This window comes from Balaenoptera ricei, chromosome 1 (genome assembly GCF_028023285.1).
Source record: "Balaenoptera ricei isolate mBalRic1 chromosome 1, mBalRic1.hap2, whole genome shotgun sequence".
NCBI classification, from domain to species: domain Eukaryota; kingdom Metazoa; phylum Chordata; class Mammalia; order Artiodactyla; family Balaenopteridae; genus Balaenoptera; species Balaenoptera ricei.
In genome coordinates, this window is record NC_082639.1 from 25,799,756 (window position 1) to 25,826,715 (window position 26,960).

At 41.1% G+C, this 26,960-nt stretch overlaps 1 protein-coding gene across 2 annotated transcripts in view; it reads left to right on the forward strand.

Annotated features, from left to right (window-relative positions):
• The first annotated feature begins 15,713 nt into the window (after window positions 1-15,713).
• Window positions 15,714-26,960, forward strand: part of ZBTB8A (zinc finger and BTB domain containing 8A) — a 57,927-nt gene continuing 46,680 nt past the window's right edge. The window contains exons 1-2 of one of the 2 annotated variants that reach the window (XM_059918131.1): window positions 15,715-16,092; window positions 26,814-26,908. The gene's annotated coding sequence lies outside the window, so the exon portion shown is untranslated. Of the gene's footprint in view, window positions 16,093-26,813; window positions 26,909-26,960 lie in introns of both variants that reach the window. The other variant, XM_059918141.1, reaches the window with a different exon arrangement.

Consider the following 26,960-nt stretch of genomic DNA (forward strand, 5'->3'; position numbering starts at 1 on the left):
GACACTTCCTAAGACTTGTCCTGTATGCTAAGGACACAGCAGTAATCAAGATAGACAAGGCATGAATCATATATTTTAGTTGGGGAGGATAGACAGAAACAAAACATACGCAACATAATTTTCAGATGGCGATAAGGTTAGAGTATTGGAGTAGAGACTTACTGGATTGGGGAGTGCTGCTTTGGTGAGGTGATCAAGGAAGGCTTCTCTTGAGGTGGTGGCAATGGAACTGAGATCTGAAAATGAAGAAACCAGTCAGAGGGAATAGGAATATAAGGTCCTGATGAAGTACCTAGAATAGGCAAATTCATAGATTAGAGATAACTAGGGGCTGGGTGCAGGGGAAATGGGGAGTTACTGTTTAATTGCTACAGAGTGTCTGTTTGGGATGATGAAAAAGTTCTGGAAATGAATACCGGTGATGGTTGTACAACACTGTGGATGTTCTTAGCGCCACTGAATTGTATACTAAAAAAATGGTTAAAATGGTAAATTTTATGTTATGTATATTTCACCACAATTTAAAAGAGAGAGAGTAAAAGGCCCTGAGGCAGGAACTGGCTTGTCAGACTGAGATGGTTGGAGTCAAATGATTGAGGGAGAGGGTAGAAAGAGGCAAATGAAAAAGGGCACACACCTAGACTAGTCCTGGTGAAATTTCTGAAGTCCAAGGATCAAAGAAAATTTTTACAAGCTTCCAGATAGAGAAAATAGTTTTCTTATCAAGGAAAGGGAATTGAACTGGCATCAGACAACTCATTAGCAAAACTGGAATCTAGAAGACAATGGAACATTCCAGGCCTTGGAGAAAAGAGGACTGATCCGAGAATCCTACAGTCAACCAAGATACTATTCATATGTGAGGGCTCATGCCTTACCTTGCTCCTACTCTGTTCCGACAGCTGTATTTATCCCATTTCCACAATTTGAACTTGGTTTCCCTGGCTTAACCTTGGGTTTCCTCCAAGGATTTGGTTCAGAAGTCATCTTTGACTCTCTGCAGCTCCTTTGGTTGGAATGACCTATCATAGCTCTGGGTCCTGGAGCCCAACCACAGGCATCACCATTCCCGGCTGGTGGTCTGGCTAGCCCTCCACTGAGATTTCCATACAACTTGTTATACTGGGTAACATGGTCATATAAGATGCCTGCCATGTCAGTGATGACATTGTAGCAATAGGACTTGGTGAAGAGAACAAGTATCTAGATGCATTGGTCGGACACATACAGGCCAGAGGATGCAAGGGAAGCTCCATGATAATTCAAGGGGCTGCCACCGCGGTGAACTTTCTAGGTTCCAATGGACTAAGGCATGTAAGGATAGTTCCTTTAAGTAAAAAGCAAGTTGCCGCACTTTCCAATACCTACCATTATGAAGCACACTTGTAATAGTGTATGTCATGTCTACTCCAATGAAGAAGAAGGAGAAGAAGGAGAAGGAGAAGGAGAAGGAGAAGGTGAAGGAGGAGGAGGAGAAGGAGAAGGAGAAGAAGAAGCAGCGCACTTGTATGAGTATGAATTTTGGAGGCTACATATAGCACGTTTGGGTGTTGCTCTGATCCATTTGCCAAGTAACCCAAAGGACTACCAATTTTGAGTGGGGCCCAGAGAAATAAAGATATATTCAACAGGTTCAGGTTGCAGTGTAAAGAGCAAAACCCCAGGCTACCAGTATGGACAGACTAATATCGAGTCAGTGCCAAGTCCTGCTGGGGGATTAGAGATGGGAGTGGGCTGACTACAGCATGTGGGCATTCTCTCTGCCAGCCTCTCTTCCAAATACACAAAGCTAAGGAATTATACACTAAGAGACCACCTCATCCTAATGCTACTTCTCTGGAAGAGCTTCAAGGTAAGAGTTCAGAAGGGCTGCGTGTCCACAGTGAGAGCAAATGGGAATGATCCAGAATAGTTCTGTGGTGCCTGGCATTCCCTTCTCTGGGGCTACTCCCCTATCTCTCCTTAAACTCATCTTGACTATATTAGTCATTTTTGCTGAGGTAACAACCAACCTCATAATCTCTGTAGCTTACAACAGAGGGTGGCAAACTTTTTCTGTGAAGGGCTGGATAGTAAATATTTTGGGCTTTGTGGGATATAGGGTCCCTGCTGCTGCTCCTCAGCTCTGCCCTTGTGGCATGAAAGCAGCCAGAGACATACATAAAGGAATGAGTATGACTGTGTTCTGACAAAATTTTATGAACACTAAAGTTTGAACTTCATGTAGCTTTCACGTGTCACAAAATATTATTCTTCTTTTGATTACCTTTTTTTGAGATATAATTGACATATAACATTATATTAGTTGCAGGTGTACATCATAATGATTCGGTATTTGTATATATTGTGAAATGATCACCACTAAAAGTCTAGTTAATATCCGGCACCACACATAGTTACAAATTTTTTTCCTTGTGATGAGAATGTTTGAGATCTACTCTCTTAGCAACTTTCAAATGTACAATATTGTTAACTACAGTCACCATGCTGTACGTTACGTCCTCATGACTTATTTATTTTACAACTGGAAGTTTGTACCTTTGGGGGTCACCTATTTTGCCCATCCCCCACCTCCCTGCCTCTGGCAACCACCAATCTCTTCTCTGTATCTATGAGCTCATTTGTTTTGTTTTGTTTAGATTTCACATATAAGTGAGATCATATGGTATTTATCTTTCTCTGACTTATTTCACTTAGCATGATGCCCTCAGGGTCATCCATATTGTCACAAATGGCAAGATCTCATTCTTTTTTGTGGCCGAATAATATTCCATTGTATATATACATTTTCTTTATACATTCATCCATTGATGGACATTTAGGCTACTTCCATGTCTTGACTATTGTAAATAATGCAGCAAATGAACACGGGGGTGCATGTGTCTTTTTGAGTTAGTGTTTTTGTTTCCTTCAGGTAAATACCCAGAGGTGGAATTCCTGGATCATATGGTAGTTCTATTTTTAATTTTTTGAGGAACTGCCATACTGTTTTCCATAGTGGCTGGACCAATTTACATTCCCACTAACAGTGCACTATGGCTCCCTTTTCTCTACATCCTCACCAACACTTATAGCTTGTCTTTTTGATAATGGCTATTCTAACAGGTGTGAGGTTTTTTTTTTTTTTAATAAATGTATTTATTTATTTTTGACTGCATTGGGTCTTCGTTGCTGTGCGTGGGCTTTCTCTAGTTGTGGTGAGCAGGGGCTCTTCTTTGTTGTGGTGCACGGGCTTCTCATCGTGGTGGCTTCTCTTGCTGCAGAGCATGGCTCTAGGCACACAGGCTTCAGTAGTTGCGGTGTGTGGGCTCAGTAGTTGTGGCACATGGGCTTAGCTGCTCCGTGGCACGTGGGATCTTCCCAGACCAGGGCTCAAACCTGTGTCCCCTGCATTGGCAGGCGGATTCTTAACCACCGTACCACCAGGGAAGTCCCCAGGTGTGAGTTCTGATTTGCATTTCCCTGATGATAGTGATGCTGAGCCCCTTTTCATGTACCTGTTTGGCCATTTGTATGTCTTCTTTTTAAAAATGTATATTCAGATCCTCTGCTCATTTTAAAATCAGATTGTTTGGTTTTTGCTGTTGAGTTGTATGAGTGCTTTATGTATTTTGGATATTAACCTCTTATCAGATAAATAATATGCAAATATTTTCTCCCATTCAGTATGTTGCCTTTTCAGTTTGTTGATTGTTTCCTTTGCTATGCAGAAACTTTTTAGTTTGATGTAGTCCCACTTTTTTTTGGTTATATTTATTTATTTATTTATTTATTTATTTATTTATTTATTTTTAGCTGAGCTGGGTCTTTGTTGCTGCACACAGGCTTTCTCTAGTTGTGGTGAGTGGGGGCTACTCTTCGTTGCGGTGCGCAGGCTTCTCATTGTGGTGGCTTCTCTTGTTGCAGAGCATGGGCTCTAGGTGTGCGGGCTTCAGTAGTTGAGGCTCACGGGTTCTAGAGCGCAGGCTTAGTAGTTGTGGCGCACAGGCTTAGTTGCTCCATGGCACGTGGGATCTTCCCGGACCAGGGCTCGAACCCGTGTCCCCTGCATTGGCAGGCAGAGTCTTAACCACTGTGCCACGAGGGAAGCCCGTCCCACATATTTTTGCTTTTGTTGCCTTTGCTTTTGGAGTCAAATTCAAAAAGTCATCACCAAGATCTATGTCAAGGAGCTTACTGCCTGTGAGTTTTCTTCTAGGAATTTTATGCTTTCAGGTCTTACATTCAAGGCTTTAATCCATTTTGAGTTGATTTTTGTGTACGATATAAGATAGTTGTCCTGTTTCATTCTTTTGCATGTGGCTGTCCAATTTCCCAACACCATTTATTAAAGAGACAGTCCTTTCCCCAGTATATATTCTTGGCTCCTTTGTCATAAATTAATTTACATATATGCATGTTTTGATTACTTTTCAACCTTTCAAAAATGACAAAAAAAATCTTAGCCTTACAAAGATAATAGATTGGATTTGGCCCATGGACTGTAGTTTGCCAACCTTTGGTTTACAACAACCAACAAATATTTATTGCTTATTACATGTTGGCAATTGCAGGTCAGCTTCTGTGGCTCCATGTGCTTCACTCTAGGGCATAGGCTGGGCTGTAAGAGCAGCCCCTATTTGGGTCACACTATTCTTGCAGCAGAATGGAAGAACAAGAAAGCTGGTGGAAACAAAGGATGCCTCTTAAAGCTCCTGCTCAGACCAGGCATGCTGTCACTGCTCATATTCCACTGGTCCAAGCCAGTCACAAAACCAAACCAGACAATGAAGCAGGGAGTCTCCAGAGAGGCATTGAAAGTCACATAGCAATGGGTGATGATATATAATCCTCTCAGAGTAAAAGAAGGGAATAGTTGGAAAGTTTAATACAATATACCACCCTGAACCAATACCAATTCCCAATATGCATTACGACAATACTAGTCAAAGTATAGTTCAAGGACTGATGTCCCTGGCTTATAATTAGTACAGAAAATGAAAGTAGGTGTGTAAAAAGTTTTATATATAATAAATAGGCCTGCAATAGATTGGGAAAAAAGCAATCTGGTTCTTCACCACAGTTTGAGAAGCACAGTGTGAGAAGCATTAGCAGACAGACTAGCTAATACTCCCAGGGTAACATGAGTTCACAGGCCAAAATACAACCATCATAAAAAAACCACAAAGTAAATCACACACACACAATTACATACATATAATCTAAGAAATATTGGAATAAAAGGATCAAAGTTTTAAGATAGGAATGATAAATATACTTAGATAACAGATTACATTAACAATATGAGGCAATAATGACAAATCATAAAAAATAGCCACAAAGAAATATTAGCATTTAAATGTAATACTTGAAAGAAAGAACACAAGAGATAGAATAAATGGAAGGACAGATACGGGTGAAGAAAAAATAGCAAATTTCAAGACCATATTGAAGAAATTTCCCATAAAATAGCAAGAAAGGACAAAAAGAATATAAAAAGAAAAGTCAAGAGACATGGAGGATAGGAGTAGAAATGTCAACATCTAGAAAATTAGGGGTCCCAGAAGGAAGGGGGAAAATGGAGAGGAGTAAATAAAATTTTAATAATGAAGGTAAGCTTCACAGAATTAAAGAAGGATCAAAGATGTTAGACTAAAAGAGCCCATAGAGTGCCAAACAAGAGCATTAAGGGAAAATCTAGACACATTATAACAAAATCTAAGAATATCAAATGTAAAATGTAAGAATATCAAAGACAAAGAGAAAATTGTAAAGGTCCCCATAGGAAGAGCAAATTGATATCATACTACTCAGCAGCAACACTGGATGCAAGATAAGAATAGAGCAGTATGCTTTAAAGTACCAAAGGAAGAGAACTCTGATTCTAGAATTTTATATCCCGTCAAATTGTCATTCAAATATTAGAGCATAATAAACATATTCTCCATCACACGAAGCCTTAGATGCTTTGCTGCACAAAGACAAACATCTAAAAACAATCTTGGGACTTTCTTGGTGGTCCAGTGGCTAAGACTCTGCGCTCCCAATGCAGGGGCCCTGGGTTCAATCCCTGGTCAGGGAACTAGATCCCACATGCCACAAGAAAGATCCCATACAGCTAAATAAATAAATAAGTAAATAAATATTTGTTTAAAAAAGGATCTTGAAGAAAGTACTCAGGATGAGAAACAAATCTGGGAGATGCTCCAAGAGATGGAAGAAATAAGAGTGTTCAAATACTTTGGTAAAGTTTATCTTTGTCTTTAAAGAAAAAAGGTTTATGTCAAATAAGATAAAAAGAGAAAAAAAAATCCATTACCAAAATATCAATATTGGCAGAGGGTGGAGAAAAAGAGACATGAGGGTGTGCTTAAGTATTTGCTTGTTAAGTGGAAGAAATAGATATTTATATATTTAATTATCCAAAAGGGTAAAACAAACAAACAAACATGAATATAGGTAATAAATTAAGGGCAACCACAATTCAAACAAAATATAAATATATAACTTTTAAATCAGCAGAAGAAAACTCAATATAGCCAATGGACTATATGGAAGAACAACAACAATAGCATAAAATAAATAAAACATGAAGCAAATGTAAAATATAAAATAATATGACAGTAAACAACAAGGTCCTATTTTATAGCACAGGGAAAAATATTCAATATCATGTAATAAACTCTAAGGGAAAAGAATTAAAAAAATATGACAGAAGTAAATCCGAATTTAACTGTAAATACAATAAATGTAATTGCGTTAAATTCAAAACTAAAAGGCCAAGACTCTCAGACCAGCTTTAAAAATCCAACAATATGATTTACCAAAGCATATATTTCTTTTGAAAAAAGGAAAGGTTAAAAATAGGATAGAAAAAGCTATGACAGGCATATATGAATCAAAAGAATCCAGAAGAGAGTAATCCTAATGTCTAATAAAATAGATTTGAGGTAAAAAAGATCATAGGAGACAAAAGATATTATGGAATATGGAACATAGACTAAGGCGTAGAGGAAGGAAATTATAAATGCCAACTATTGCCTTGTGACCAGTTTCAGAAATAGGACTGTAGTAGCTACACCCATTTTCTTTCTTGATTACAGAATATCATATTATGGGACTTCCCTGGTGGTGCAGTGGTTAAGAATCCGCCTGCCAATGCAGGGGACATGGGTACGATCCCTGGTCCAGGAAGATCCCACATGCCACGGAGCAACTGAGCCTGTGCGCCACAACTACTAAGCCTGTGCTCTAGAGTCCATGAGCCACAACTACTGAGCCCACGTGCCACAACTACTGAAGCCCATGTGCCTAGAGCCCATGCTCTGCAACAAGAGAAGCCACCACAATGAGAAGCCCGCGCACCTCAACAAAGAGTAGCTGCTGCTCGCCACAGCTAGAGAAAACCTGTGCGCAGCAACGAAGACCCAACGCAGCCAAAAAAAAAAAAAAAGGAATATTATATTATGACTGAACAGATAAGATATGAACATTTCCCAGAAATTGATGCAGTTCCTGATGAGACATTGGGTATTCCCTTTCACAGACAGGGTGAGAATTTTTTTTTTCTAAAATGACAGTTGAATTATATTAAGTGGGACTATTTTATTGCTATTGTTGTTTTTTGAAATTTAATTATGGGAAGGTTGTATGAATAACTAGTATACAAAATGATGGACTGTTGCATATACTGTGTATTGGCTCACTAAACATACTTTCCAATCCCCTTATAGTGTGCCTTCTTTTTTTTTTTTAATTGAAGTATAGTTGCTTTACAATGTTGTGTTAGTTTCTGCTGTACAACGAAGTGAATCAGCTATATGTATACATATATCCCCTCCCTCTTGGACCTCCCTCCCACCCCCCACCCCCAATCCCACTCATCTAGGTCATCACAGAGCACTGAGCTGAGCTCCCTGTGCTATACAGCAGGTTCCCAGTAGTTATCTATTTTACACATGGTAGTGTATATATGTCAATCCTAATCTCCCAGTTCGTCCCACCCTCCCCTTCCCACCCTGTGACCATGTTCTCTACATCTGTGTCTCTATTCCTGCCCTACAAATAGGTTCATCTGTACCATTTTTTCTAGATTCCACATATATGCATTAATATATGATATTTTTCTCTTTCTGACTTACTTCACTCTGTATGACAGATTCTAGATCCATCCACATCTCTACAAATGGCCCAATTTCTAGTATGCATTCTTATACTGCATAGGCTGGAAAGCTAGCAACTATATTTCTTAGACTCCCCTGAAGCTATATAGTTCAAAAAGATGCATCGACTTGAGACTGGAAAGGAGGAAATGAGAAATGTGAGGCAGAAGCCATACTCATGGGTAGATCAGCTCTTCTTGCAAGCAGAGTCTGAAGGCACTTGATTCTTCTGGGGTAGCTCTGGCAGGGACTGCCCTGTCTATTGCTAATGTCATAGTATCAAGAAGAGACAGCATTGGGAGTTCTATAACTATAGCCATGTGGTACAGTTGGCAGTTTCTCTTGGTTGCTAATGTCCTGAACTTTCAGCAATTAAACATGATTCCCTGGACCACCTAGAGATTCATAAGCCATCTAATATTGCCTAATAAATCCCCTTCTGTTTAAACTACCTAGAGTGGATTCTATTCTCTACAAGTAACAATATTGACTATAGAAGGCTATTAGCTGTCCCTCAGTATCTTTTCGCTCTTTCTTCTTTGGTAATAGAACATGTAGCTATACACATTACTACCTTGTTTAAAGGTTATATTTCCCAGATTCTCTTGTAGCTAGATGTGACCATGAGACTAAGTTTTAGCCAATGGGATGTAAATAAAAGTGTGATATGGCAGTTCCACAATTTTCCTTAAGAGACAACAAGTACATGCCCTTTATTCCTCTTCTCCCCTTCCTCTATCCTTCTGCTTGGAATGTGGAGTTGGAGGTCCATTTTAGAATAGGAGCATGAGGGCCACACTTTAGGAATGGTAGAACAGAGAGTTGGTAACAGCCTGGTTTCCTTAGGGCTTCATAGAATGGAGCTCCTATACTAGCCTTGGATAAGCTACCTCCAGATTCTTTTGTGAGAGAAAAATAAACTTCCACCTTGTTTAAGCCATTGTTACTTTGGGTTTTCTGTCACTCTCAGCCAAACAGAATTCAAATGAAGCAATGATCAGTAAACCACTGCCCCAATTCAGAAAATATACTCCCTTCCTTTCTGTCCATTAATTTCCAGTTCGTATTTCAGGGACTGGTTAAAAATTCCATCTCATTGAGTCTCTGACCACTCTAATCCACATCTGCCTAAGGGTGTAGTTCCTTAAGCACAGCTCCTCAAGTACAGCTTCTTTTGATCTGAAGACCCATGAACTAAAAAGACAAGTTATCTACCTCATACACACCAAACAGGCAATGGGGGTACATATAAGATACCCACTATAGACATTCCTATTCAAAAAGGGCAGAAATGCAGGAACAAATGAATCATTGGTCCATAGCAATTCTGAAATCCAGCTGGGCAAATGTTGGAAATTCCTTGATTAGGACTCAAGGCCTAGTGATAATCCTCCATGGCTTTGGTTCTACCTTCTGGGCTCTTGGTTCTTCCCTCTGAGTCACTCTTCCTTTTGCATAAAAGACAGCCCATGTTTGCAACTGCATAGTTTGCACAGATTGCATCCTACTAGTTGAATTTTGGGGGTCAGAAGATATTTTTTCATTTTGTATTGCCTTTGACTCTTTCCATCCAAGCTGTATTCCTCTGAACAGTCTTTTAAAAACATGGATCTCCTGTGAATCTTCTTAAGGTTCACTCTGTTAAACAAAAGGCACCCTCACAAAGCTCTTCAAGATAAGTTCTTCTCTATCCTGGCCCTCTGCTGAGGAACAATGCCCTTAAACTTCTTAGAATTCTATTGTTTGATTGAGAGGATCCACGAGTCACATTCTTTAATCTTTAGAGGACTTTTAAAATCAACTGAACAGTGCTCTGAGGTACCACCTTAGATCTTTCTTCTATCTTAAAGGCTTTTACAGCTACTCCCTTGACTTCATCTTTAGACTGTGTTTTCTGGCATTTAATCTGTTCTCAGAAGCCATTTCTTAATTTTAGCATCATTTACCACTTGGAGAGGCTAGGACTTTTCAAAACCAGCAAGCTCTGGTTTCCTTTTGTTTAACAGTCCTTGCTTTGGTTTAGCTCTCTCTTTCATATTTTACAAGTGGCAAGAAGATAACAGGTGACCCCTTCAATGCTCTGCTTGGAAATCTCCTTAGCTAGAGTACCCAATTCACTAGGTACATTTTCTACTTTTTGCTTTACTGTAGGCAACAGTGTTGCTAAATTTCTGCCAGTACATAACAAGGACACCATCTCCTTCAATGTCCAGTAAGATTTTTATGACTTTCCTTTAAGTCCTCATTTACAGCTTCCTCAAAGGCAATCAGGACTCTACTATTTTTTGAAAGGCTCAAGATTTCACTAACACTTACATACAAGTCCTTCCAGCTTCGACCCACTGTTCAGTTCCAAAGTCACATTTTTAGGTTTTTGTTATGGTAGCACATTTTTTTTAAAAAAATAAATTTATTTATTTATTTTTGGCTGTGCTGGGCCTTTGCTGCTGCGCAGGGGCTTTCTCTAGTTGTGGTAAGCGGGGGGCTACTCTTCGTTGCGGTGTGCAGGCTTCTCATTGTGGTGGCTTCTCTTGTTGCAGAGCACGGGCTCTAGGTGCGTGGGCTTCAGTAGTTGTGGCTCACGGGCTCTAGAGCATGGGCTCAGTAGTTGTGGCATAGGGGCTTAGTTGCTCCGCGACATGCGGGATCTTCCCGGACCAGGGCTCGAACCCGTGTCCCCTGCATTGGCAGGCGGATTCTTAACCACTGTGCCACCAGGGAAGCCCAATGGTAGTACTTTTTAAAAAAATAGTTATTTTATTTATTTTTATTTTTGGCTGTGTCAGGTCTTCGTTGTGGCATGCGGTATCTTCATTGAGGCATGCGGGATCTTTTTGTTGTGGCACACGGGCTCTTCATTGCAGCATGTGGGCTTCTCTCTAGTTGTGGTGTGTGGGTTTTCTCTCTCTAGTTGAGGTGTGCAGGCTCAGTAGCTGTGGCGCACGGGCTTAGTTGCCCCATGGCATGTGGGATCTTAGTTCCCGACCAGGGATCAAACCCGTGTCCCTTGCGTTGGAAGGTGGATTCTTTACCACTGGACCACCAGGGAAGTCCCTGTTATGATAGCACTTTTAATCACCACAATCTGTATAAGTTGTCTATTGCTTCATAAAAAATTACCCCCACAACTTAATGGCTTAAAACAACAAACATTGATTACTTCACAAGGTTTATCAGGGTCAGGAATTCAGGAGCAGCTTGGCTGGTTGGTTCTGGCTCAGGGTCTCTCCTGAGGGTTCAGTCAAGCTGTTAGCTGGGGCTGCAGTCAGCTGAAGGCTTGTCTAGGGTGGGAGGATGCACTCCAAGATGGATCACTCACATGGCTATTGGCAGGAAGCCTCTGTTCATCTCCACATGGCTGCCTGAGCATCCTCAGGCAGTTGGCTTCTCCCAGAGCAACTGATCCGAGACAGAAAGAAAAAGCAGGACGCTGCTTTCCCCTGTATCACCAAGACTCTGAAATCCAACACTATCATTTCTGCTTTATTCTATTATTTAGAAGCAAGTCACTAAGTCCAGCTCACACTCATGCAGAGGGGAATTAGGATCTACCTCTTGAAGGGAGCAGTGTCAATATGTGGGCATTTTTAAACCAACACACCTATCCATACTCTTCTCTTTGCCCCCCCCCCCAATTTCAATGGGGATAGCAGTGTTATCACTTTTCTGATCTAGGGGCTGCTCCTCTATTTGAGATTTTGATCTTCTTCTCCCTGAATTTGTAGAGATTCAGCCACTATTAATTGTTCCTCCTGAATATTCAGTATCTCCCTCTCATCTTCATGCTTTCCATCATCATTAAACATTTTAAAGTCTTTTATGTATATCCCCTTCTAGCTAATACCCTGTCTCTTTGCCTGGAATAGCTTTAAAACATAGCCTCAAATTCTCTGACATTCTTCCCCGTAAGAGATCGTAGCTATATCCCCTTCTTCTTGAATCTTGGTAGGCTTGTGACTACTTTAACCAATGGAATATGGCAAGTGAGGCAATGCAACTTCTGTAGCTGGGTATAAAAGATTGTGCAGTTCCTTCCTAGTTTTCTTGAAATACCCCCTCTTGGTATGCTCGCTCTTGGAGACACTCCCTTTCAGAACCCAGCCAGCATGCTGCAAGCTCAAGTCACATGAAGAGGCCATGTGTAGGGCTCCAGATGACAGTCACAGGGGAGCCTAGTTTTCAAGTAGTCTCAGTGAAACAGAGCAGACACTGTGGGGCTCTTGGGCACAAAGCCCAAAAAAAAAGTCTTTCTGCGTCCCCCATTTCTTGATTACAGGAAATAGGCTTCATTCAGCCTCCATGATCTTCCCTGAGTTCCAAAGGGCAGGTTCAAACAGTTGCTAATCAGGGAAGGGAGGGGATGCGGAGACAAGGGAGGAGCGTCAAGAAACAATAGTACAGCCTTGGGGCAGGGTCCTGGTTCCTCCTCAAGGGCTATACATAACAATGTCTTTGAGTTGTTTTGAAGATACTAAAACCCCATGAGGTGAAAAAAGTTAACTGTATGCTGTCCACAAGCACACAGACCCCTTCTGGTTGGAACCAGAAGGCTGATGGTGCTGACTCCCAGTTGCCTCACCACCAACCAATCAGAAGAATGTCCACAAGCTGATCATACCCTCCTCTTTGAACCATTACTGTAAAACTCCTCACTATCCCCTCCAGTTCGGGACACACAGTTTTGAGGGCATTATCCCTCTGAGGCCCCCTTTGCTTGGCAAAGCAATAAACCTATTCTTTTCTACTTCACCCAAAATTCTGTCTCCGAGATTCAATTCGGTACCAGGGTACAGAGGCTGAATTTTGGCTACACCAGCCTTGGTACTAGATCTGTCAGTGAAGAAACCTCCAGGTGATTCCAGTTCCCAGCAGTTCAAGTCACAAATTCTTGACCCATGTGTTAGGGGAACCACTGACTGAAACCGCCCGCTCTGGCCAGACAAGATAGTAACCACTTGCTTGAGTTATCTTACAACAGGAGGTCCTGGTAAGGAATGTGGAACTAACAAGCTACCACCAACCAGAAGAATTCGGGAAAGGTCAAAAGGAGAGAAGAGATGCCAGTCCATATCTCCTACCAACCTCTCAGAATCCTTCTCGTTGGAATCCATCTTGGCTGAGTGATGCGCGCCACCAGGAAGGACCCTGAGTCAGAATGATTGGCCAGACACAACCCGGAAACTAACCCCATTACCATAAAACCTGAGACCGAGAGCCAGGTGGTAGGGCCATTCTCCTGGGCTCCCTTACCCTGCTGCTCTCCACCTGGACGCCCCTTCCCAGTAAAGTCTCTTGCTTTGTCAGCACTTGTGTCTCCTCAGACAATTCATTTCCGAGTGTTAGACAAGAGCCCACTCTTGGGCCCTAGAAGGGGTCCACCTTCCTGCAACACATGGAATCCATGAGCACAATAAAATAATCTTTGATTTATGCCACTATGTTTGGGTTGGCTTTTTACACAGCAATAGTAATTGGAATATCACCCTTTATAACCAAATCTCTCAAGAGTTGTCTATTCTCACCATCTCTATTTCTTCATCCCCACGTAGTCCGATAATCTGGATTTTGCTCCCTTCTTTCAAGCTTAATAATGTTCTCTGAAGTCAATGATTTCCAAGCTTTTAAGTCTAATAGACTTTTTCTCTTAGACTGCTAAGAGAAGTATTTAACACTATTGTCCAATTCTCTCTTCTTGAATTACTCTCTTCTAGTTTCTGTAACACCACACTATCCCACATCTCTTCCTTCTACTCTAGTCACTTCTTAGACTGATTTGCAATTTCATCTTCCTCTAGCCAGCCACTGGATGATGAAGTTGGTGATGCTTGGTTCTTAGTTTCTTCTCTTACTTCATATTCTCTTTTCTATCTATATTCATGGTTTTAATTCCCATCTATACAACATTGATGACAACATTTTACCTCCAACAATTTTATCTATTAAGCTTCAGGCCATATGTCCAAATGCCTTTTAACATTTTGTACTAGTTAGAGTTCTTAGTTGCACAGAGACTGGCCTTGGCTGATTTAAACAGAAATGAATGTATTAAAAGTTCACAGAATCACAGGAAGAGCAAAGCACAGGGATTGGAGCCTATGCTAACCAGGCAGAAACAATAGCCAAGTCATACCACAGAACTGGTCTGGTGAGGATACCAACACTGCTCTCAGCAGAGCCATGGCAGCTGGTACCACTGATAGCACTGGCACTGGACAGGGGATACTGCCACTAGCGGCACTGCCACTGTGGCACCTGGAGATACTATCTTGCTGCAACTATCACCGCTGCCAGAAAAGATTCTCTGAGTTTCCTGCTTCTCACAGCTCCCTCTTCAAAGTCCCTGGTGGGTGCATCCGATTATCAAAGTATAGATCCTGGCCATTGTCTTAGCCACAAGGGATTCTGGGAAAGCAAGTCACTGGCATTTCCAGATTCTGTTGCAGAAGGCAGATTCCACCTCCTACCAATTACTCATAATGTAAGGAATTCTCCAAATATATAAAGGAATTGCAGAAGCTAGAGGGGGAAGTTGAGGGAAAAAAATTCCCATTACTTCTTCCTTGAAACAAAGAGTTTATCACCCATCTGATGTGCTCTCTTGAGGAACAAGTTTGTAGAATTCTTTTGCATGTTTTAATTAATTAAGGCTAAAAAAACAAAACAAAACAAAAAAAACCCTTTTGCTATAACAATGCCCAGGTCTTTCTGGCAGAATTCTCAATGGGGATGCTAGCAAAAGAGTTTGAGTACATCCAACACTCCTGATACCAAGTGGCTTTCAAGCACGTTTTCAATTACCTATGCAGAATGTGAGGAAATGCAACTAAATAGGAAAACAACTCAAGAGTAATATAGAAGTGACATTAAGAGATAGTTGTGAATATTTTGTATCCTTCTAGTAGAGAGTATGATCCTCAAAACGCATAGCTAATTATGATCAAACCAAAGTAATAAACTTTGTCCAGTATAACTGAGTATGACATAAGAGAGAAATCCATCAAAAACTAAATGTTTTGAAAATTTTAGTCTTTTTTTCAGTTTTACTATATCACAGTACTTTTCAGTACCTGATCCCAACATAAGGAACTAGAAAACTAATTTAGTTTATAGAATTGTTTCCGTAGTAACAATGAAAATTCAGTGACTTAAGATTTTAGCAAATATATAACCTGACGTCAGAACTCTAAATATTAGGGACATAAATATGTCAGAAGAAAGGCTTGATATACAATGAATTTTTGTATTTGAAAACACAAAACCTGCTATTCTTACTAGTTTTATATTTTTCTCTGAACTTAACCAAGAGTTATTTTCTCTTGTCTCAGCTTCTTGGGTTATCCTCTTCAAAGAAAATGCTTGTGACCTGTAGAGATTTAGAAAAGGTTATCCCCGACTAAAACGAGTGCTTCAATAAAGGGAAAAATTCTGTGCAGATCTCTTCCATTTGACGTTGCTAAACTTAAGTACAATAATGTCACATGTACTTACACAGTAATTGTGGGCACGCCTAAGTCCCTCCCTCTTTCCTAAACCAAATTCCCCAGATCCTAGAAATCCAGCCCTTCTGCCCTCCGGAGGCGCCTTTCCCAACGTAAAGTACAATTTAAAATTTAAGCTCCTGACTAAATAATGACTCTGTAGTCAACTGCTAGGGGATCCGGGCACCCCAGTGCCTCTGGAGGGTGCAGCGGGGTGTAGGCAAGGGCAGGGGAGTGGGCGAAGCTGCTGGTTGGTGCCTGAAATCTGTGCGTTGCCCCTTTAATTGTGTCCCCAGCCCTCGGGCGTTTCTGTCCAACGCCCACGTCAGCAAATACCTTTTGTTTCTCTCACGTTGGGGCTACTTGTTTTAGGGCGCAAAGGAACGGCTTCGAAAGGGGGTATTTCCCCTGTCGAGAACCGGGAATCTTACCCCGGCCCGCGCACGCGACCCGCCGGTGCGCCTCGGCCCGCGGTAAGTGGCTGCGCGCGGCGCGGGCGGAGGGCGGGCGGGGCGTCGGGGCAGCCCGGGACGGGCCCGCGAGCCTCGCTGCGGGCGGGGGCGCAGGCTAAGGCGCCGCGGGCTTTGGCCCCGGGCGGCGGCAGCGGCGGGATGCAGCCCGGGTGCGGCGCCCCCCGGACGTCCCCGGCCCGGGAGAGCGGCGGGAGGCGCAGAGGCGAGCGGGCGCCATTTGCAGCCCGGGGCGCAGCGGCGGCGGTGCGTCGGCTCCGAGGGTCTGGAGACGGTCACAAAGGAGGCGCGGCCGGCTGGCGCAAAGGACCCGGCCTCGGGACGGCGGCCGGCGAGGAGAGGCGGCCGGCGGCGGGGCGCACCGGTTCCCGGGCTGCGCGGCCGCCGCGCCTGCCCAGCCGCCCGGCCCTGCCCGCCTGCGCGCCCGGGAGGGGCAGCGGGACAATGGCCGCGCCGTCGCCGCCCGCGCCCGCCCGGCCGCCCCCGCTGAGCGCCGCGCCCGCCTGGCCGCCTGGCCCGGCTCGGCCGCGGCGCGGGGAAAGGCGGGAAGGCGCGCGGAGCCTCCTGGCGGCGGCGGCTGGAAGGCGGCGCGGGGCCGGTGCCGGGCGTGTCTGGAGCCGTCGGGCGCCGCGGACTCCCGGAGGGTCGGCGGCTGGCCGGGCTCGGGCTGCGCGGCGAGTGATGGATGGCCCGCGGGATGGGGCGGCCGAGGTCTGGGGCTTCACCCCTTCGGCCCCGGGCGCTTCCTCGGGAAGGTGGCTGCCTGGGCAGTGGTCCGAGTTTCTCCGTACATCCTTCATCCTTTGGTTTTATATCGTGATGCGACAGATCCGAGCTTAGAACCCAAGGCAGACTTACTATACCTAACAAATATTGTGCTATAATTATTGTTTTATGACGGACCCACACAGACGCACTTCCTACCTATGCAGACGGCATCTTTTGTAAGTTAATAGAGGTTTGGCCCCTTCCCCTTCAAATGTGCTTATTTATTATTGATTGTGTCAGTAGCCAGGCTCTGTATCGTTCAAAGGCGTGTTTTTTTTTCCCCTCCCCTTTTTCTTTTTTCCCTTTTAAATTGAGATATAGTAGACATATAACATCGTGTTAGGTTTAGTCCAAGACGTGTTTGGAAGCGGTAGATTCTCATTGGGCTTTTAAACTACACACGTCAGTATTACTTCTGTTCTTAATAAACGTTTATATTTGCAGAACTTTAGTAAATGGAGTGCTTTCGCCTGTATGAATTATTTCACATAAAACAACCACCCAGTCAGGCTGATGCTTTTTCCACTTTCTAGGTGAGGAAACACATTAAGCATTTAAGCATTAAGCCAGGTGACCGGTGGCAGCCTTCCAGCGCCCTTGCCTCCTGTTCTTGCTCTTTATTTCCTCCTAAAGTCACCTCCAGAGTCTTCCAGTAAGCAAGTCATATCGCTACCGTGCTCTAAAGACCTTAACTGATCTTTATCAGGAACAAGTCTAAAATCCTCAGCAGAAGAACCAAGGCTCAAACTTCTGTAATCTTCCCCAAGCCTCGGGTATGGTTGGGTTTGTGAGACCCCTGGAACAAGAAGAGCCCTTCACTGATAACCACGGATCAGATATCTTTATTCCTGGGAGCACCTCTGGCCACACAAGCAGTAAATGGGAAGTGAGAATCTAACCTGCCACCCTTGGCCAAATGGGCATGTTTGGGTTTGGCTGTAAAATGTCAGAAGGAGGCATCATGAGGACCTAGGCTTCTTCCAAGTCATGTAAATTTCCAACCCCATGAAAGACGGCCCTCTGCCAGACTTTATCTCATGGCCTTGAAATCACCAGCTCTGCTGTTGATGATTTGAGCCCCAAAGTTTGTAAGATAGGGTAATACTTGATTCATCCTATATCATTTAAATCTTATTTTCTAGGTAAAATGGAATTTACATCTAAGAGGCTCAACCTTTTCAGTGGCCTAACTATATGTTTATAATATTTAAAGGATTTGGTGCAAGCTTTTTGATCCCCTTGAGTGAAGTTTTTGTCACTTCTTTGCTCAGAATTGGTCAGTGGCTCCCCATCTTACTCAGACCAAAAGCCAAAGGCCCCTAAGTAGTCTACAAAGTCCTACAGGAACTGGTCCCATGATGTCCTACCTGCCTCACGATCTGTCCTTCCTTTCTGACTCCATCTCTCATTGCTCTCCCCAGCCCTCCTTGATGTTCCTCCAATCCTCCTTGCCTGCTTCACCTCAGAGCCTTTGCACTTGCCGTCCCATCTGCCTGGAACACCCTTCCTCCAGGTGCCCAAATGACTCTCTCTCACCTCCTTTGGTCTTTACTTTAAATACCATCTTCTCATTGAGACTTTCCCAAATATGGTTTTGATTTTCTTAAACACTTTTATACTTAATTCTAAATCTCTCCAGTGTTAAAAGATATTTATCCATACAGTTACCATGCCAGTTTGCTGAAGTTCCTTATGGCCCAGAGATTTATGCTAAGAAGGCTAATGAGATTTGTGTTGGTGACCCTGATGGGACACACTAAATTCTTAGTTAAAAACTATGTGCCTTTATAAAGATGGTCTTCTATCCCACAACCTTAATTGGAGTTACACTCGTTACCTAAATCTTTCGTCTGCTTGTGGAAATTCATGTCTTTTCCTTCTGTTCCAAAGACCTTTGCACTTAATGGTTTCTAAAATATGTAATTGTCTTTTTCACCCACCTTTAAAGATCTTTGAACTTGATGGGAATCATTAATTCTTTAATATTCTTAGAACTATTATAGATATTAAACTCTTATAGATATTTTAAATGTTTCAAATGGAATTTGGACTGTCTACATGAACTAGTACAACTAGCTGTTTCAGCTTATAAGGTCAATCTACTGAAAAGAAAATTTGAAACGTGTTACCCATTTCCATGACTTAATCACATATTTTGAGAATAACTTAAACCTTTCCTGGTGACTCAAGAGTACAATTATGAATGCAGGTTATGTTAATGCTTTGTAGTATTATCAAGTTGTAACTGATCCCAATTTATAGGACAATTCCTATTTTCTTGCAAAGGTTCCTGTTATCACTTCTGTTATTCACTGTCCTCTGCCTGAATTTAGTTCCTCTCCATTTCTTGCTTTGACAACTGCATCAAGCCTTTAAAATGACCTCGCTGGCCCTGCCTCTCCCACTGTTTCTCTTCCTCCATGCTGTCTCAGGTTTTCTTCTGGGTATACAAATTGGATCATCATAACAATAATACCTTATATTTATTCAGCCCTAACTGCATGCTAGGTATTGTGCTAGGCATTTTGCATACATTATGGTCAGAAGAAAAGTGCGAGACTTAGGAGTGCTGGTTTGAGATCAGTCAGCCTGAATTCCAATCTCTGTTCAGCTGCTCCTTGCGCAGGCTTGGAGAAGATTTTCTTTTCATTTTTCTGTGCCTCCAATTCTTGATCTATACAATGTGAATCACAGCAGCAGTTACCTCATGAGGCTATTGTGAGGACTGGAATAAGATAATAAGTGTAAAATGCTTAGTACTGTGCCTAGTAAACATTCAAATACTAGCTATTTAGTTTTATTAAGATATAACTTATATACCATAAAATTCATCCTTTAAAAGTGTACAATTCACTGTTTTTTAGTGTATTCACAAAGTTGTGCAACCATCACTACCCTCTAATTACAGAACATTTTCACCACTGCATAAAGAAACCCCATATCCATTAATAGTCACTCCCCATTCCTGCATCTCCCTAACCCCCGACAACCACTAACCTACTCTCTGTCTGTTTCATCTGCCAATTCTGGACATTTCATATAAATGAAATCATAAAATATATGGTCTTTAGTGACTTGCTTCTTTCACTTAGCTTGAGGTTTTTAAGGTTCATCCATGTTGTAGCAGGTAATCAGTTCTTTCCTTTTTATGGCTGAATAACATTCCATTGTATAGATCTACCACATTTTGTTTATCCATTTTCCCAAATGTTGATGGACATTTGGGTTGTTTCCACTCTTTCACTATTATGAATAATGCTGCTATAAACATTTGTATACAAGTTTCTATGGAGACATATTTTCATTTCTCTTGGACATATACCTAGGAGTGGAATTCCAGAGTCCTTTGGTAACTCTGTGTTTAATCATTTAGGAACTGCCAGACTGTTTTCCAAAATGAGTGTACCATTTTACATTCCAACCAGCGTACATGAAGGTTCTGATTTCTCGACATCCTGGCCAACACTTGTTATTTTCGTGTGTGTGTGTGTGTGTGTGTGTTGTAGTCATCCTAACGGGTGTGAAGTCGTATCTTATTATGATTTTTTACTTGCATTTCCCTACTGACTACTGATGCTAAACATATTTTCATGTGCTTATTGCTGTTTGTCTTAATTTTTTCTTATTGCTGTTAATCTTATTTATCTTAGCTATTATCTTATGTAATCCTCTTAACAGACTTCCTTAGAGCCTCCTAACAGTCAGTATCCCCACTTTACAAAAAGGAAACTGATGCTTAGAATTAAGCAACTTGACTAAGTCACATAGCTAGTCATTGGTGGACCTATAACCATGTCACTCTTCTTAAAATCCTTCAAAAGTGCCCCAAACCTACAAAAGTGGAGGGACTTCAGGATCTGGAACCTACATACTGTTCTCCGTCATCTTCCACTGTCCCTCCACAGACCCTGAGTCTCTAGCCGTAGCACACTTTTTTTGAAGAGGTCATGCTGTTTAATACCTGTCTGTGCCTTTGCCCTTGGTGCTTCTGTTGAGAATGCCCTTTGTCCTCTTTTTCATGTATGAACTTTTACTCATCCTTCAAGACTCGACGGTTCTGCCTTTTGGAAACTTTTGTGGACACTCCCAGGCAAAGTCATTTGCTTCCTTGGTTTTATAGTTTACTTCTACTAGGAGTATTTTCTTTCTCTCTCTTTCTCTGACTCTCTCTCTCTGCTGATAGACATTGAGTTGTTCTAGAGCACTGATCTTTGACATGTCATCATCTTTGTATTCCCAGGGCCAGGGATAGCCTGGCATAGAGCAGATGCTCAATAAATAGGTATTGAATGAATACATTTCACATTTCAGTTTGAATATCTGACCTCATGAAAATAGAATTAAAAGATTTTTTCTTAAAAAAAAGGAAGAGAAAAAAATGTATAGCTGTACGAAGTTCAGAACAGTGTAAACCTAACTACTGAATCAAAGGATGAAGTTGCTTTCTTTCAATTGTTGTTTCTAACCCTTCAGTAAATCTGCACTGCTTTGAGTCCTGGACTCTCAGCAGCATCTGAACCGTCGAGGGTATAACAAACACCTTTGTTTAGACTTCAGGTCCCTCTATCTCAATGGCATTGTTGGATAAGGCGCAACACAAGGTTCTTACAATTTCAGAATATTTGGGGGAAGCTTTATTCCAAAATCTACAATATATTTTTTATCATCAGAAGACACTTCTGCAAACCAAACCAGGCCATCATTTTATCTAAGACCTTCTTAATATGTAAATTAGAATAGTATTCTAAGCCTAAACATTAAAATTTTAAACTTTGAGATTGCAAATCTTATACACATCTCATTCTTATGAAACCTCCTCTGTGATAACATTTTAAAAACAAGCTAAGTTTTGAATAACACAACAACCTAACTGTTAATGGATGAATGGATGAATAAGATGTGATATATATATTATTATATATATATATAATATGACTGTATATATACTGGAATAATATTCAGCCATGAGAAAAAAGAAATCCTGCCATTTGTGACAACATGGATGGACCTGGAGGGTTTATTACGCTAAGTGAATTAAGCCAGACAGAGAAACACAGATACTGCATGTTATCACTTATATGTGAAATCTGAAAAAAAAAAAAAAGTCCAATTCATAGAAGCAGAGAGTAGGAAAGTAGTTGTCAGGGACTGGAGGGTAGGGGAAGTAGGGTGAGGTTGGTAAAAAGGCACAAACTTTCAGCGATAAGATGAACAAGGTCTGAGAATCTAATGTATAACATAGTGACTATAGTTTGTTTGGTTTTTTTTTAAAATTATTTATTTATTATTTATTTTTGGCTGTGTTGGGTCTTCGTTTCTGTGCGAGGGCTTTCTCTAGTTGCAGCAAGTGGGGGCCACTCTTCATCGCGGTGCGCGGGCCTCTCACTATCGCGGCCTCTCTTGTTGCAGAGCACAGGCTCCAGACGCGCAGGCTCAGTAGTTGTGGCTCACGGGCCTAGTTGCTCCGCGGCATGTGGGATCTTCCCAGACCAGGGCTCGAACCCGTGTCCCCTGCATTGGCAGGCAGATTCTCAACCACTGCGCCACCAGGGAAGCCCCATGACTATAGTTGATAACACTGTATTGTATAGTTGAAATTTGCTGAGGGAGTAGAACTTAAATGTTCTCACCAAACAACAACAACAACAAAAGATAAATATATAAGGTGGTGGATGTATTAATTAACTGGGAGGAATTAATTAATTAATTAATTAGATGGGAGGAATTCTTTCACAATATATATGTATACCACGATGTACACTTTAAATATCTTACAATTTTATTTGTCAGTTATATCTAAATGAAGCTGAAAAAAAACCTAAGTAACAAACCCCTGGTTCATAGAGCATAATTAATGAGGTAACATTTGAAATGGGAAAATGGCAAAAATTGTTTCTAAAGAATCACTCTTCCACACTGTTGATGGGAATGTAAATTGGTACAACTACTATGGAGAACAGTATGGAGGTTCCTTAAAAAACTAAAAATAGAACTACCATATGATCCAGCAATCCCACTCCCAGAGAAAAACATGATCCGAAAGGATACATGCACCCCAATGTTGATTGCAGCACTAATTACAGTAGCCAAGACATGGAAGCAACCTAAATGTCCATCGACAGAGGAATGGATAAAGAAGATGTGATACATATATACAATGGAATATTACTCAGCCATAAAAAAGAATGAAATAATGCCATTTGCAGCTACATGGATGGACATAGAGATTATCATAGTAAGTGAAGTAAGTCACACAGAGAAAGACAAATATCATATGATATCACTCATATGTGGAATCTAATTTTTTTAAAAAAGAAACAAATGAACTTATTTACAAAACAGACTTACAGATATCCAAAACAAACTTATGGTTACCAAAGGGGCAATGTGGAGGCGGGGAGGGATAAATCAGAAGCTTGGGATGAACACACACACACTACTATATATAAGATAGATAACCAACAAGGACCTAGTGTATAGCACAGGGAACTCTACTCAATATTCTGTGATAACCTATATGAGAAAAGAATCTAAAAAAGAATGAATATATGTGTATGTATAACTGAATCACTTTGCTGTACAGCAGAAACTAACACAACATTGTAAATCAACTATACTTCAGTTGAAAAAAAAGAATAACTCTTCCTTAGAGTGAGGTCTACAATAACTAGTTAGAGTAACTAATTAATTGACTAGTTAGAGTAGAGGTTTGCTATCCTCAGGTACACTGTGGTTTTGAAATGATCACTCTCTCTGAGTATACAAATATGGGAACCAAATTTTTTCTGTGTCCACTTTTGTATAAGTTAGCATTCTTTAGGCTACAAGAAAATGTGTGGTAATAAAATTCTAAAATGTTTACATTTCCTACTCAGTTAAAGCAGTGTTTTAAAGTGGCCTGCATAATTAATAATAGTGATTACTATTATTACTCTAATAATAGCTAACATCTCTCAGGGGCTTGTTATAAGACAGCCACTGTTGTAAGCACTTTACTTAGATTATCTTTTCATTTACTGTGTCGCATAACTCTAGAAGGTATAGGTATTATTACTAGTCCCATTTTACAGATGAAGAAACTAAGGCACAGGGAGGTTAACTTCCCAGGGAGGTTAATGTGTGGCAGAGCCAGAATTTGCACCTAGGCAGTCTGATTCCAGAGCCTGTTCCGGCAACCACACTGCCCAGTACTGCTGCTCACAGACTGATCACCCTTCTGCTTACATTTTGAGGCAACTGATGTGCTAATATGTCATCTGGGCCTAGTTGCAGGAAAGAGCAACCGCTCTAGCATTTTAATTCGTTTGCAGAATCATTGGAAGGGCTGAGAGGAGTGGGCTCTGGGCTGGGCCTTCAGAAATTATTCCCAGGACCAGACTGCCAAACAGGGCCTCCAGGGGAGGGAATCGGGAGGCCACCACTGGCACTTCTGAGTTCCAGATGACATTGCTCACTGCAATTCAAGGGTCAAGAAATTGCTATTCTGAAACTGCCCCTCAACACCCACCAACTGGTCACGGCTGTCTCCACCAAACTTGTCTCTTGACAGCCATGAGGCTCTGGACACTGGAATGCTGCAGAAAAACCCAATGTTTCCATAAATGTGCTTGCCAGCATTAACAGCCAGAACAGCAGAAAGATGGCTCCCACCTCATTTCTGCCTTCCAAATCTCACAGAAGAACATCTGATGGATGGGCCCCATTTCACATGGGGAAACGTAACTGTAAAGGAGTCTGGGAAATGGTCTTTTTTTTTTTTCTTTTTTTAAAGTACAAACAGATTATTTTTGAAATTTATTTATTTATTTATTTTTGACTGTGTTGGGTCTTCGTTTCTGTGCGAGGGCTTTGTCTAGTTGTGGCAAGTGGGGGCCACTCTTCATCGCGGTGCGCGTGCCTCTCACTATCGCGGCCTCTCTTGTTGCGGAGCACAGGCTCCAGACGCGCAGGCTCAGTAATTGTGGCTCACGGGCCCAGTTGCTCCGCGGCATGTGGGATCTTCCCAGACCAGGGCTCGAACCCGTGTCCCCTGCATTGGCAGGCAGATTCTCAACCACTGCGCCACCAGGGAAGCCTAATGGTCTTTTTCATTTTCCACAAGGAAGTTAGAAAGGATGCTGGGGGTTAATACACAAATCTACTCTTAACTAATTTCTGTCAGGGTAGAACTTGGTTATCACTAAACCTGACATTTCATCAAGTATGTATAAACTGTTTTGGGTACAGACTATGTTCAGAAGTCAGTTCTCTTAAAAAGCCTCAGAATTAATTTTGCTTGCCACTGTACAGACCCAGTACACTGGACAGTGCTAGTTAGTGCTCTTAAGTAGCATTGTTGAAATAGTGACATTAAAGCTATCAAAGTGAATACCCTTTACTAAGTGCCCTCCTTGCTCACTGGGGCTAGGGGTAGATGAGCTTTTAGGGTCGGGAGGAATTGTTCTCAAAAGTTATTTGTTTTGTTCCTGCAAGTACAGAATCCTAGTTTACCCCTAAATTAGATCCTGCTGTTTTAATTATGGGTATTTCTTAAAATCCTTTTCATAGCCAATTCTATTCTTTGCTGTACTTTAAATGTAAACACATAAAAAGTGTTGATAAACCACTGTCAGAGGTTTACTGCTTCCCAACTCCATCACCTTTTGCTCTGTTTGTTTTTTGTCCCTTTATTTAAAAAACAAATTTAAAAATCTCACATTCTTCCCACCTATAAAGACTGTGGGACTTGTTTCTTCTTAAATAAACCTTGCCAATCATAAGAGGAAATCACATTACACTTTATGGAATACTCAGATCATCTTGGCTATTTTCTCTTTTGGTTGCTGTTCAAAAAAATTTTTTTTGTAAACTTCTAGGTCAGTGTTTTAAACAGCAGTGTTTTGAATGGTTTAAGTTGCCAGAATTTAGACCTCCTCATGAGTGGGTAGCTGATGCATTTGTTTTACTAACTAAAGTATATTTGAGCAGTTCTCTTTTCTCTGGTGGTGTTTTCAGGATGCTCATTTAAAAGTTATTTCATTTTGTTTTCTTCTTTATACCTCCCTGTAGTTTTAAAATTTTCTGTAAGTATATAATACTTTTATAATCAGAAAAAAACATATTATTTTAAAAAGTGATTTCATTAATTTAGTCAAAATTATTTTGGCGGGAATTCTTAGCTTAATTCATTGATTTAAAAAGCATTAAATTCATTTTTCCACTGCCTATGGACATAAAGCTTTAACAGTCACTACATTAACAAAACTTCATGGTCAATGAACAAAATAGTTGAACAGATTTTGTTTTTTTGGTAATGAACAGGGTTTGGAATATAGTAGAAACTGAAACATTTTTAATACACGTTATTGCAGCTCCTCTCGCAAATTGTGGTACACTGTAGTACAATCTGGCAAATCGAATGATAGATCTGGGTGACTGCAGTGGGGCTTTCTGAACATATGTAGTAGGACTTTTTTCCCCCACTTCCCTCTTAACCATAGAGTTTTAAAGAAATGTTTAACTTTTCAAGTTGAATCTTTAAAGCTATTCTGTTTGGTTTTCTTGCAAATCATATTGATGCCACTTGCAGGAAAAGAGTAATAGAACATATGTTGCTGTCTTGGTATTTCATCCATTGACCTGCCTTTGAATATCTGTTGTCTTAAGAAGTTTACTTTATTCTCAAAGTTAAAAAGTATGTTTGCTTTCAGTTTGCCATAATATATTTTAATTTTGGAAATCTTTTCTTGCAGATTTTAATTTTAAGGTTTGGGTTATAAATAGGTAGATAGATAGGTGGATAAGATTCCCATCAGCTAATATTCTGTGCCAGATGATCTATTTTTATATGCTAAAAAATGATACCTCATAAATGCTCCCATATAATTTATTTGAATAAATATTTATTATGTACCTTAGCAGATGTTTCTGTCTCATTACAGAAGTTCATTGTAAATAGCTCTTTTCTGTCTCTACAGGACAATCCTTCATACACAGACTTGGAATCTTCCCTTTTTGTACTCCATTCAATCAACTTAGCAGGGTTTCAAGAGCAGCATTTATAAATTTCCAGGTATGAAAAATTTTAATTCTTGATGTTATACCTGACTTAAATATATAGATAA